The 13946-nt window shown below is 40.5% G+C and overlaps 1 protein-coding gene across 1 annotated transcript in view; it reads left to right on the forward strand.

Annotated features, from left to right (window-relative positions):
• The first annotated feature begins 8606 nt into the window (after nucleotides 1–8606).
• The window catches only part of SERTAD2 (SERTA domain containing 2), a 109749-nt gene continuing 104409 nt past the window's right edge, over nucleotides 8607–13946 (forward strand). The window contains exon 1 of the mRNA XM_035001420.1: nucleotides 8607–9195. The gene's annotated coding sequence lies outside the window, so the exon portion shown is untranslated. The remainder of the gene's footprint in view (nucleotides 9196–13946) is intronic.

Here is a 13946-nt window from a genome sequence, read left to right on the forward strand (position 1 = left end):
TCTCTGTTGTGCAATATCCATACCCTGAGGGCAGGGACTGGGGTATAAGAAATGCAGGGAAAGCACACTGGTTAATATCTCAAAACAGTACCCTCTCTATTAAAAAACAAAAACAGAATGACACCTAGCAACTATAAATTTCTTGAAGGCAAGGACTTTCTCTCCCCCCAGCTTCCATAGTGCTTTCCCGTAATAGGGATTTAATAACTGTTTGTCCTTTTCCTCAGTGTTTGCTCAATTAAATTTAAAACACTCTTTTCATCAAGCTATGCCAGTTCTCAAACACCTTCAAAGGCTCCCTGTTGCCTTATCCTATAAGTTGACACTCTTAACCAGGCATTTAAGGTTCTATAATCTGGGCTCCATCTGCTTTTCTAAATACATCTCCTAAGACTCCCTACAACTCAGTAAGTAATTGTTGAACAAATATGGAGTGATTGGATTACACAGCTTCGAGGAGTTATAAAAACTACAGATGGATAAGTCATTAGACCTTTTAGGGTTGGATTTATGTAATAGAAGTCAGCTGACATTGATGCCCCAATACTGAGTGTTGCAACCCCTACATGGTAAACATAAGATATGCGATCTTGAGAAGAGTCATCTCCGCAGGACCACATTGTGGCTTCTGCACAAATCAGAGATCCAAAGCCAGGTGGAGAGAAGCCTGCCGCTGTTGCTTCGTTCACCTGGAAGGGGTATGGTCTGCTGGGCCTCATAGTACTGCTCTGCCGAGCTCCCTACCTGGGCTCAGGCAAGCTCCTGCATATGGGATTTTGAGGGCCATAAAATCATAGCCGTTACTTAGGGTCAGAATTTCATATGCTAGTAATGAGCCATTAGGAAAGCTTTGGGCAGAGACAGGCTTTTAAGGCAGTATAATCCAAGCAGGGGCTATTCTCAGTATACCTTTGTGGGAAACAATTGTGCTTCCAACATGCCTCTGCTCGAGGAGATTCATGACCTGACAGGGCTCGGAGAAACTTCAAGAGCCGTTGCATCCATTCCCCCGTGTTTAGGTTAGAAAAGGCCCAAGTCTTTCAGAAAACTACCCATCTCTCCCCAAACCTTCTGGTAACTCCTTCCCTTGTTTATCCACCCTGATTTTAGGGAGCTATTTCTGATCTCTAACCTAGATCTCTACAGCTCATTATCTTTTTTCATCTCCTCCCTCCCAATCAACTTTAAAAGGCCTTTGTGTCTACTGCTTATTGACACAAAGCTAATATTACAATCACCGCTATTGTTTCATCCTTATGGTTATTATTAGCCCTACAGCACGCTAGGAGGTATGTAAAAATACACAAGCAAACACATTTTTAGGTCAGTCTTGAAATAAAGCTTTTTAAAAATCCAGTAATGTTTGGGTGTCTCTCACTTGGAAATGGGGAAGTAGGCAGATGGGAGTAGCAGAGTGGCAAGAAAGGCTGTCCAGTATTCTGTATCTCTGACTGTGGCTCACTCTTCAAGAGCCATTGCTCACCGCCCCCCCCAACCCCCCCGGCTTGAGAAGGAAACTTACAACCAGATGCATGTGTATTAAATATGTATGGGGAAGCGGGGAGGTGACAGGGAATGCCATAGCAGTAGACAGGGTGGAAACCTGCAGAAGGAGTCCACCGGGGGTGGGGGGGTGGGGGGCTGTATGAAAACCTGCCACAACTTTACGTGAAAACTGGGAGGACATATTTGAGTCAGAAGTGAGCTGTCACGGCACCTTCCTTATCCTTCCCTCAAAGTGCCCCAGCTAAGAGCAGAAATGAAAAACATCCCTGTATGAAAAACATCCAGAGGCCCGTGGCTTACATGATTTTGTTGTTTCTTACCTTTTATCACTTACAAAACATTTTGAAGATTTATCCATGCTGTAAGATGTACATTTAGTACATTACTTCATGTTATTCCATAGCATCTGCTATATTTTACTTACTTCCAGTACAGGTGTTCTATGCCTAAGTTTGCCTACAAGACACCACCACCTCAAGTGCTGCTGTGATGAACATCCTCAGTTGTGTCCTCTTACCGACTTGCACAAGAGTTTCTTTCTTAGTGGTGTATATCCCCAGGAGCGGAACTGCTGGGCCATCAGGAAAACATCTGCTACATTTCATGACGGATTGCCGGATCCAAAACGGCTGTACCAGGGCTGAACTTCCAACCGCAGAGTACGAGCGTTCATGCTCCCTCTCATCCTAGCCAACACTTGGTGTTACCCAACTTTCACATGTTTGTCTATTTCATGGATGTGAAGAAGTAATCTTGTTGTTTTACTATGCATCTATCTGATTATCAGCAAGGTTGTCTATCTCTTCATCTACTTGTTATTTTCTCAAGGTTCCCTTCTGTAAATTTGCCTGTTCATATCCTTTGGCTATTTTGCTACTGTGTTTCCTGTTTGTTTTTTTCCCCCTCAATGATTTGCAAGTATTCCTAGTATATACTAGATATTAATCTTTTGTTGGTTTTAGCCTTTGGAAATACCCCTCAATCTATCAACTCTTTCTTAAATTGTCTATGATGTTGTTGTTGAACAGAAAACTTTAATTTTGATGCAGTCAAGTTCATCATTCTTTTGGTTTTATAGTTTATGCTTTTAGAGTTTTATTTAAGAAGTCTTTTCCTATCTTAAGACTAGACTCCAAAGCTATTCTATTTTTAATCTCTGTTAGCCTAACAGGTTTCCCTTTCCTTTTTAGGCTTTTTTAATTCATCAAGAGCTCACCTTCGCATCTAGTATGAGATATGGATGCAACTTTATTTTTCTCCATGGTGAACTAATTATCCCAAAATTATCTATGAAACAAAACCTCTGTATTAGATTGGATTATTGTTCTCAAGCCTTCATGTCTTTCCTGCTATTGAACTATGCAGCCGTGCCCTTTGCCATGTGATTTTGTAGCACCCTCTACTACTGATGTTGGACTTGGCCATGTGACTTATTTGGCCAATGGAATGTTAGAATATGTGATGGGAGCAGAGGTATTCAATGTGTTTGAGTGACTTGGCTTTACCTCTTGAGCTTCTGTAATTGCCAGAATGAGACATGTAAAGAAGACCTGAACTTAACCTGTGTCCTGGAGCCAAGCCCAGTGAATTCAGCAGAGCCCAATCAAGTGTTGATGAATCCGGATGAGATCAGCAAATCTCAGTTCACACACAGACCCAAGAAGGAGAAAAAACAATAGCTGCAATAAGCCACTGATTTTCTGGGGTTGTCTGTTATGTAGTATTATTATTGTAGCAATAGTTGACTATCTCAACGTGATTTCGTCATAGATTTGTGACGTCACCATTATCACATACCAAGTTCTTGTAGGTCAATGGTTTCTTTCTGAGTTCTCTATTCTGTTCCACTATTCTACATGTCTGTTACTATCACTTAGAATATGTCTTACTATTGGGAGGGTAAATTTCCCCTCTCTGATTTTCTTTTTAAAAAATGACCAGATTATATGGAGTTTAGTCTTCCATATGTATTTTAAAATGTTTAAATTCCTCAAATCCTGCTACAAGTTTGAATAGTTTGCATTGAGTTTATGAATAAATTTTGAGATCATTGATATCTTAATAATGTCATTATCCTATCCACAGACATTATACATAGCCCTATTTAGGTCTTCTTTGAAGTCTATTAACAGAGTTAACATCTTTTTCCATAAAGGTTTTGTGCATTCTTTCTTAGATTAATTGCTAGACACTTTATAGCTTTGCTGCTATTGTAAATAGTATCTTCCTTTCTAGTTTGTTAGTACTAGTGTGTAGGAATACTTTCGGTTTTCATGAATTGATTTTGTATTTGGGGATCTTGCTGCAACAGTTAGGATGGGGTTTGGCTATAAGTAACAACACAACACACATACACGCATATGCCCATAAGCTAAAATAACAGTAGCATGAATTAGAGGTTTATTCAGGAAGTTTAAGAAGACTTGAGGTAGATATTTTAAGGCTAGTGCTGGTAGAGCAGATGCCTTCTGTATTGTTGCTCCACTGAGTGTGGCTTCCATACCCAAGGTCAGCTCATGGTCTAAGATAACTGCTCAAGCTCCAGCCATTATGTCTTCATTTCAGATGGTAGAAAAAAGGATGAGGCATACCTTCTCCCTTCTAGGATTTATGTACCGATGCCACTTTTAACCTATTACCTGGAACACAGCACTACTTACCTATAAGGGATGCTGGCAAATGATGTCTTTGTTCTGGTTGGCCATGTGTCATGCTAAAACAAATGTAGTATAGTGGAGGAAAGGGAGAAAAGCATCTCTGTCACCTTGCCGATTTCTCTGATTATTTCTAATAGCTAATAGTTGATCAAGTTACTACAAACAAGCCCAGTTTTATCTCTTTCCTTTGGATTCTTCCATTTAATTTCTTCTTCCTTTTACAAATCTTACCCTGTTAGCCAGGACTTTCTCATGTTAAACAGTAGTGGCAACTTTGTCTTGATCCCACACTTAAATGGAATGTGTTTTAAGTAAAGCTGTCAAGTAATAGTTTGTTGTATGTTTTGGTCCTTTATAAAGTTAAGTAAATTTCTTCCTATTCCTATTTTTCTAGAAGTTCTTATTATTAATAAGTGATGCACTTTCTCAAGTGTTTTTTTCTCTTAGTCTTTTTTATTTTTTTAAAGATTTTATTTATTTATTTGACAGAGAGACACAGCAAAAGAGGGAACACAAGCAGGGAGAGTGGAAGAAGGAGAAGCAGTCTTCCCGCCAAGCAGGGAGCCGGATATGGGGCTCAATGTGGGGCTCGGTGAGGGGCTTGATGCGGGGCTCGATCCCAGGACCCTGGGATCATGACCTGAGCTGAAGGCAGACGCTTAAAGACTGAGCCACCCAGGCGCCCCTTCTCTTAGTCTTTTTGAGATGAATTACCAATAGGTTTTCTGATATTAAATCATGCTTGAGCTTCTGGAATAAACCCTACTTGATTTATTGTATTTTCATGATAGATGGCTAGATAGGAAGCTAGAGAGATTTCTAAACTAAAGATAGGAAAATGAGGCTCAAGGTTTTTCTTAGTTCATTGGAGTAGGCATCTTGGATTTGGTTAGCTAGTATTTTATTTAGAATTTTTGCACTTGTGAAATGGGTCTATATTTTTCTTAAACTGTCCTTTTTCATATTTAGAATCTAATTCTGCTAATTTCCTTTTTTTTTTTTTGTTTCCACTTCCTTTTGCTTGTGCTGGCTTTATTTCTTCATTTGTTTTGTAATTTGGATTGTGAGCTCATGCTTGCCTAGTCTCTGTCTTTGGGAAATCTAGGAGTCCTGGATTGAATTCTCTATTCTCAATAAAAGCTGTGCTATAGCTTCCTGATCTATGTGGATAGTATATATTCAAACTAATTTATAACTAGCTTATAATCTAATTGAGATCAGCTACAATCATATAAATATCTAAATAGCAGTAAAAGGGAAATAGTTTATAATCACTTATTGCTCATATACTTTTTATTTTAGATTTTAAAAATTATACATGGAACTCTAAATCATAACAGATTAGAAAGTAAAATAAGTAAGCAAAAGGAAAACTAGATAAAAATGAACTAAATCCTGCTTATCTATGACAAACACACTTAAAGTTTTCTTAGACTTTTCCCCAGGTTCCTATTTAAATGTTGCATGTGTGTACTTTTGAGTCTCTCAGGTCTGAGGCAACACAAATCTCATATAGTACTTTTTTTTTTTTTTAAATCACCACACTTCTTAGTACATCATTAGTTTCACTCCACTGGTTAGAATAAAAATTGTGACAACAATATATTTTTTGTATGGTGAAATTTGAATTTTGAAATGTGACCCCTACACATGAAAAATTCTACCTCTGTGCACTTTGAAACTATAAACTAGTAAGTCTCACACATATCATAGGTTCATATATAACATCAATCATGGTGATATTTTTAAGCTTATAAAATTAACTGTCTTCTCTATACTTTTAAGCATCATGGTTATAAGGTATGCCTATGATATTTATGAAAGACAATTTGCCAGCTTCACCCTCTTTTTCAGGGATCACCCTACCAGTGTATAATACAGACTTGTGTACAAGAAACGTAGAAAGGGAAGTGATCATAAAAATAAGAGCCTGGAAATATATGGGAGAAAGGAAATAGGTATGTGCGAGAAAGGAAAATAAGAAAAAAGAAACAAATAAATACAGGTGCTCAAATTTTCCAAAGGAAGGAATAAATAGGGGGTCTAAAATCAAATGCTTATTTTGATGTTTTAGTATTTATTCAAGTCACCTGGGGTATTTGTTAAAAAAGCAGATGCCCAGGTCCCGCCTACAGAAATGATGATTCAATGGATCTGAATGCAGACCCAGGAATCTGGGTGGGCCTTGGACAACCATTTAAGAAATACTGGAATTGAGAGAGCACAGAATTAGAAAATGACACATGGTAGAGACTGAAGGCATGCCAATAAGGGGGTAAGGGGGCAACTTCCGCCACAGGATGCTAAACTTGGGCATTTGGAGATCCTCTAAAAGATCCTAGTGTATGTCTAGACTCAAAATCTTCTTCTGTGTTATTAATACAGTATGTGAGATAACACTTTAACCAGGACTCAAGACTACAGGCTGATAGGACGCCTGGGTGGCTCAGTCCAATAAGTGTCTGCCTTCGGCTCCAGGTCATGATCCCAGGGTCCTGGGATCAAGCCCCACATTGGTCTCCTTGCTCAGCCGGGACCTGCTTCTCCCTCTCCCTCTGCCTGCTACTCCCCCTGCTTCTTCTCTCTGTCTGACAAATAAATAAATAAAATCTTAAAAAAAAAAAAAAGACTACAGGCTGAAGTCATGGAGTAGGGCTAAAATCAGAGAAGAGGTAAGAGGTGTCAGGCTGAGTATCAGAGTCAGAATTCAGGGCTCAGTACCTTAAAATGACAATAATCAAGGAAAGTCTCAATATGGCTAGAGTAAGCATCTGTGTTCGCTTATTATCTGTTTTCTGAATCTCAGACCACTGTAGGTTTTAATCTCATAATTATGAAAAAAAATTATCTTGCTTACTTCAAGACCCTAAATCAACTCTTAGGTCTCTCTAGTTGACTTGTCTATGAAAAATGGGTATCAGGTATTCTAAGTGGATTTGAAGATCTTTTTGTAGGCATGCAATAATTTGTCTTTCCTTGGTTTCTTGGTAGGAAGCAACTGTAAATTTCAAATAGTGCCCAGAAATGCACCTTGTGGGAAAGAAAGTGGATTTTTGCCAGTGTCTTTGCTTTCGTGAGCATCTCTAGTCAGGTTTACTGGTGATTAAAGTTACTTCCAAGTAAAAGTGCGTGGAAAGTGTTAAGGGCTGTAAAATGATCACTGGACAGTAGGCAAGAAATGGAGAAAAAGCCATAGCTCCTGGGAATGAGCAGTGAGAAGATCCAGCAGTGAGCGCTCCCTACCACTGCCATCAGAGTACCAGGTAAGGAGGGTGGGCAAAGAAGTGGGAGAAAGAGTAGTGCGGGAGGGAAGGTAAGACATACACACATTTAAAAAGCAAAGCCCATACAGCTTCGTTCCTGCCAGGTTAAGAAGGGCCTTTTCCAGAAGCTCAATAAAGAAATGGTATGTATTCGGGAGCTGTTTCAACCTGTCCACACCCTACCCTGACTTCCCCAGAAAACAGGCAAGCAAAGAGGCTAATGCCATTGCCAAGCCTCGGGTCTCTGGCTTCCAGCTTCCTCAGATCCCAGAGCACGGCTCCGCAGGACGTCACAGGGAGCTGTCTCTCAGAGTGGGCACTGCAGGGATATGGGGCAAAGTTCTGATCCGATTCACTCCAAATTTGGTTGCCCCTCGGGAGTGGGGTTTGGCTGCAGGGTCTCCCCAGCAGCGCAAGGCAGAGGCAGAGCTGCAGAAGCAGCCTGCAAGCTGAGTAAGGAGCCAGCCTCCGCCGCCGCCTCCTCCTGCCGGTGCGGAGTCGGCAGCACAGCCAGTCCCTATCGCTGTCACGCCGCCAGCAGCGCGGCCCCTCCGTCGCCCCCCCTTCCTCCGCCCGGCCCCAGCCCTCACACTGTTATTTGCGTGACTGACCCGAACCCGGCGGGAGGGAGGGGAAGGCGTTTGCCCGCCCACTCCTTCCCCTCTGGATCGGGGCGGCACCTTCTCCTCCTCATTGGTCACACGCTTGTGTCCATCACCCCCACGCAGTCTTCGGATTGGCGGAAGGCGCACTTCTGGCGCTAGGAGGGCAGAGTGACTCCGCCGGTCTCCGGCGCCTCATCTTTCCCTCCACCCCCACTTCAACGTCCACCCACCTCTCCCCACCCCCCACTCCACTTCCCCCGCCCCCTTCGCGGCAGTGTCCTTAGAAGACTCATTGGGCCAGGGGAGAAGCCAGCCGCCTATGGAGTCGCGCCGTGATTGGCCGACGCCCACGCCCGTCGGAGCGGCGGGATTCGCCATTCGCCACTCGCTCCGCTCCGCTCCCCGCCCCCCCAACGCCTCGCCCTCTCAGTCGCCTCCTCCCCTCCCGGCTCTTCCTCGGCCCCCTTTCCCCGCCCGTCCCCGCCGCATCTCCCCTGTCCAGCTGGGCGGGGACTGCTGTACGACTCTGTAAAGTCTGTGAGTCACTGCACAACCCATCAATCCAATTAAATGTCTTGAGCGAGCGAGCAGGGGGTGCTACCGCCGCCGCTCGCCCCGCCGCGGCCGCCCCTGCTCGAAGCGCCCCTCTGATCCATGGCTGTCTGTCTGTACTTGTTACGGTGTAACCTCCTCCTCCTCCTCCCTCTCCTCAGGAGCCGCTGCAACTTCCCCTCTGCCAGCCGCCTCTGCTTGGGGACTGCAAAGGCATGGGATAGATCCAGAGCCACTTCTCTCTATCTCCCCTCCAGCCCTCGCTCAATTTCCCCCCTTTAAATTAAAGTCTGTTCCTCGCTCCTCGTCGTTTTAGAGATTTGTCAGTCCATTATTTCCCCTGATTTATTTTCCCTCCCTGGGGCAGGGGGTCGCAGGGGCCGGTGGGTTTATTTTAGGGGAGGGGCTCTCCACCCCCACCTCCGTTCCCGCTCCTCCTTTTTCGGCGGTGACTTGATTGCCCTGCTCCTCTCCGCTCCCACCCCTCGAACTCACCGTCCCGCACTCGAGTGACGCACCGACACCCCCCGCCCACAGCCCAGACGTCCCCTCCCTCGCTGCCACCCCGACCCGTCTCGGAGCTGGACCCGGTGCCGACTTCTTCGCAGAAGGGTGAGTACCGTCTTGGGTTTTGGGGGGATCTGGAAAAATGTAGCCGGTCCACTTTGGGGAGGGCAGGGATCACGTTGTGGGCTGGAGGTTCCTGGTCCGGCGTGGGTTTGAGGTGGCGACTGCCTCCCTCCCTCGCTCCCTCTTCCCTCCGCCCCTCGACTCCTTATTCACCAGCTTTGCTGTATTTCTAGGTATTGCCAGACTTCCACCATCGGGGCATTATAACGCTTACAAAATGAGCGGTAATGGCATGTTTTCTGTCTTCAGGATGCTTAGTGAGAGGTAATAGTCAGCGATGGGATCTGATAGACTCTATAACCTGCAAAAAGTGTAAAACGTCTAATGGGTACATTTTACTCTAAATCAAAGTTAAACTTTTATTTAATAAAGGCAAAGCAAAAGATATTTCTAATTTGAATGTGTGGGGATAGAGCAAGGGAAGACAGGTTGCCTAGTGGCATGGCTTAGTATTTTTATTTTAAAATAGTTTTATGGGTTTCCTTTTGAAAAAAATATGAATTCAGTATTAAAGACTATGAAGTCTTTGAACCTGTTGGAGGAAAGCAAGGTAAGATGGAAATCCAGCTTGACACTTCATCTTCATCTCACCTCTATTCAAGCGAGGCATTACCACACAGAATTTTTTACTTCTCAGTCCCAGGGCACAGTGGGATGTGTTAAGGATAAATATGGATTTTTTTTTCTTTTGATATCCATTTTTTGGTATACTTCATTGCTCTTAAGCAGTGTCATGCTACAGAATTTTGTAAAATTTAATTTTGTTCCTTGGTTGTGGGTGACTGCTGCCCATATATGCTTTATGAGAATATATGTATCTTTAATATTTGCCTTATGCATCTTTAATATTTAATTTGAGATAAAAGTAAAAATTATGAGAAATAGTTACTCTGAATCGGCTTCTGAGGTCACTTGTGAGAATTCAGCCTATTTAAAAATTTAAAAATTCAGAAATACTCTTTTTGAATCAAGTTCTGGTCTCGTTGTCCACAAGATTCAAATTAGGCCAAACCAAACATGTTTTGAAATATTAAAGTACAGGAAAGGCCTCTTAGTAGTTCATTCTCTCCTTCTCTTTCAGACTAACCAGAATAAGTTGTTACTAAATTTAATTTTAAAGAATAGACTGTTCCTGTACTGAAATCTGCCAAGTTTCTACAGAAAGATTTCTTTTTAAAGAGCAGAAATGTGTTTATGATGAACCCAAAGTAGTAATGTTGACTCAGATGTAAAAGCTATCGTAAGGAAATGCTTGTCATAAGCCCCAAAACCTTTCAAAGTGTTTAGAAGACTTATACAAAGCCTTTTGGAATTGTTTAATAAATATTTTCTATGGCCTTTTTCATGAGTCTAAGACTGAATCATTGAGAGGCCTTCTAGCACAGTGGAGCCCTGCTGCCTGAGTTTGAACCTTGCCGCCTACCCTTGATGGCTGTCTGACCTTGGGCAAGTTTCAAACCTGGCCTGTGCTGGTTTTCTCCTACAAATGGAAAGGATGACTTTTCCTCAAAGGGTTGCTATAAAGGTAAATAAGAGAGTGCATGTCACAGAGCATTGGGTGTTAGCTGTCCCATCATCATCACCATCTGCAGGGAGGTGTAGTGATTATAAGTGTGGCCTTCAGAACCAAGCTCTTTAGGTTCAAGTCCCAGAATTTCCTCTTGTTATCTTTGTGACCTTGGTCAAGTTAACTTAAGATTCCTCATCTGTAAAATGGGAATAATAGCAGCAGTTGCTTCATACGGTTATTGTGAGGTTAGAGTGAGTTAATTTATGCAAAGGTCTTGACTAGTGTTTGGTATGTCTTTTCAAATTTCATTCTCTTTTGTTCCTTGTATATCTTGAAACATGGATGGCTATATTTTTTAGAAGTAAATTTTTGGTAATGATAAAGATTTATTGCCGTCAATGAAATAAGCAGAATTCTTAACCATTATGCATGATGTTTTGTTGGATTTATACTTTTAAACTGGAGTTTATATGGATCTTTATGAAATTTAATTATTAGATGAGTTGAGTCAGTCCCTCTTTCATTTAGATTTGCATAACAGATTATATATACCTCTATTATAATGGTACCTATCACACATTTGCTGTTAACCGTGATTTTCTCCTCTACTAAACAGAAAGTTTTTTGAGGGTGAGAATAGTGTTTCATTTGTGATTTAATCTCTGGTGCCTAGCAGAGTGTTGGGTACATAAAGAAGCTTAATGGATGCTGTATAATAAATTAAATACTGTTATTCTCAAGTTGTTTATGAGTAGTGGAATGACATAAGTGATAGTGTGGAGAATACTATTATTAGTATTGAATTGAATTTTTACATTCTCAATTATTATTTTTGTAAATAGAGAGTAAGTGAGGGGAATTACAGTATAACTTACGTTTTATTAAGAACATACTTTTCATTTTGAAAATTAAACTTGAAATAGTCTGAAAAGTGCATATTGAATATCTTTGTCATCTGACATGTCCGTTTTTTATTGTAAGACTTTCTGTCTCCCAAACTTTGTCACTAAGTTGGATGTTATTACAATTAATATGAACTATACAGATTCTATTTTGAATGTCCCAAATGATGATATGATGTTCTTATTGGCTTCAGAATTAATAATAAGAGTCTCATGCTCTACCGACTGAGCTAGCCGGGCCAGAATTAATAAAGAGAATTTATCGGACTCACACTGTGAAAATAAAGCAACATCATTTCCTTAAGGACCAAATCTTACTTCTCTTTCCATTCAAGAGTGAGACTCTTTTTTCTTGAGCAGTCTTAATAAATAATTAACTTTTGAAATAGCTGTAGTAAATAGTGTAATAGGAATCATAAAGGAGGTATATGCAATTAGTAAGTAAAACCCTTAAACTTTAAACTTCAGTGCGCACTTAATAGGCATTGCACAATTGGGGAATATATTTTTTTAAATAAGCAAAATTGATGGGGCCTACCAGCTGCTTCATTTCTAGAATCATTCTGTTTTACTTGTCAATAAAATGCAGTTTAATTACTGTGCCCTCTGAAATTATAAAATGCAAGAAATGGCTTTCATGAAAGAGATACCCTCAGCAAAGAAACCTGAATACTGATCTACTCAGGAGTGTACAGTGTTTCATAACATTGTTTAAAACTTTTCAAATATGTGAACTATCTACTACACCGTGGATAACTCTGTATACATAATCCTTTCTTTAACTAAATCATCAGTTACCCCATTTAGCTGAATATATTGCATTTTTATTGGCTAAAACAATCAATTTAGTAAACTTGCCCTTTTTTCCCCCATGTACTTTTAAAGCAGCCTATCTCAAATGAAACTTAAAAACATTGACTTATGGACTCAGAAACTACACTTAAGTGTCTGGTCTGTGAGATGGGAAGTTGCTTATTTTTCGCTTGACACATTTTATCATGACATTGTTTCTGTAGCTCATATCTCTTTCCCTTGACATTTTTGTGAAGGCATTGGAGTATTTATTAGCATTTTACAGATGTATATGATGTCTCCAACTTTTAAAAAAGCAATGTTTCTGATGAAGAACTGTGTGGAAAGAAGAGGAGAGAGGGATGGAAATAACTTTTAGGACTTGTGATTTCTATCCTTGTCTTCTAACATTAAGAAAATGGATAATTGTATACTCTGCTAGTGATCAAAAGGAGGGGAAATAATATATGCATGATCTATTGACAAACTTAGAATTGAGGTCCATGGAGTTCTAGACTGAGCAGTGCTACTGATTGGCACGTGACTTGAGCCGTACACTTCACTTCCACTACTCCCCATGTTCTTATCCTTTCAATGGGAAGAGGGAAGGCAGTTACTCTGCCCTCACTCTGAGAGGACTTTGTAGGGGTTGTAAGTGCTTTTTAAAAGCATTGGAGAAGGACAAAATGCAAGCAAATACAAAATAAACATTAGCATTTAGAAATGGATGTTTATTTATCATTATTAAAAATTGTAACCTTTTAGATCTTTTGTCTGAAGGGCATTTTTCCTTTTAACTTTGTATTTGAAGAGACTTCTTACTGGTGTGTTCACAAGAATATGTAAGGTACCTTTTAAAGAGACAAGGAACTTTGGTTTAATTGAATGGGATTTCAATGTTAACACTGAGTTTTGGTGTATCCTGAGTTATAGCAGATGTTGATGTTGAAGAACAAAGTATGTATCGACGAGATAAATCATTTTATTAAGTTAAAGCTTGTAAAACCTGCTCATGCATTGCAGGAAAAAAAATGTTCAGATATATCAGATTCCATTAGAAGTTATATTCAAAGAGAAAAATTAATCACATTATTTACTTTCAAATTTCAAAAGGATTACTTGGCTGTAGGACCTCTCCTTATGCTCATTTATTTTGTACCTCAAATGTGAAATGTGCACATTTCAGAATATGTATAGTGGCTTGGAGGATTTAATTTATTCCAGCTAATCTTTTATTTGGGAAGGTGAGTAAAGACACGTGTAGAAAGGCTGTGTGTTAAGCAACTAGTTTTTTTTTTTTCTTTTGTCCCTAAAAATGAGTTAGCCATCTTTAAAAGTCAAAAGCCCAGAGTTAGCACATTATGTAAGTTTTTTTGAATTTAGCTTTTCCTCTCCCTGGTTATTAGAGAAGAGTGGTCACAACCTCATGATGTTACTCACTTTTTTTAAGTGGAAATGAAATTCTAGTGTACTCAGAGTAAGACCTATTAAGACAAGTGGCACATATGAGAAATAATATTTATTCCATT

This window comes from Mirounga leonina, unplaced genomic scaffold (assembly GCF_011800145.1).
Source record: "Mirounga leonina isolate KUSES-001 unplaced genomic scaffold, KU_Mleo_1.0 Mir_125, whole genome shotgun sequence".
Lineage (NCBI taxonomy): Eukaryota > Metazoa > Chordata > Mammalia > Carnivora > Phocidae > Mirounga > Mirounga leonina.